At 28.6% G+C, this 304-nt stretch overlaps 1 protein-coding gene across 1 annotated transcript in view; it reads right to left on the reverse strand.

Annotated features, from left to right (window-relative positions):
• The window catches only part of BRWD3 (bromodomain and WD repeat domain containing 3), a gene marked incomplete at both ends in the record, with an annotated part of 145,811 nt that overhangs the window by 38,063 nt on the left and 107,444 nt on the right, over positions 1–304 (reverse strand). The window lies entirely within an intron of this gene.

Here is a 304-nt window from a genome sequence, read left to right on the forward strand (position 1 = left end):
AAAGATAATACTATGACATTATATACTATCTAAAAACCACAAATTTTCACATCCCTAGAATACCATGTGAATTCAAGCACAAGTAACAAAAAATTTTTTTGCCAATAAAACGGTGACAGTCAAGATAATTCTGTCTACTAAAGCAACAGGACATGGAATATGTATATAATAAAGTTTTAAAAGTACTATTCAAATAACTATAAGTATCTTTATACAGTCCAAATGAAATCATAGTGAGGAAGAGAAACCATCACTGGGATGGAATAAAAACTATAATATAAAGAAATGGAAGAACTCCTACATG

This window comes from Crocuta crocuta, unplaced genomic scaffold (assembly GCF_008692635.1).
Source record: "Crocuta crocuta isolate KB4526 unplaced genomic scaffold, BGI_CrCroc_1.0 scaffold2236, whole genome shotgun sequence".
Classification (NCBI taxonomy): domain Eukaryota; kingdom Metazoa; phylum Chordata; class Mammalia; order Carnivora; family Hyaenidae; genus Crocuta; species Crocuta crocuta.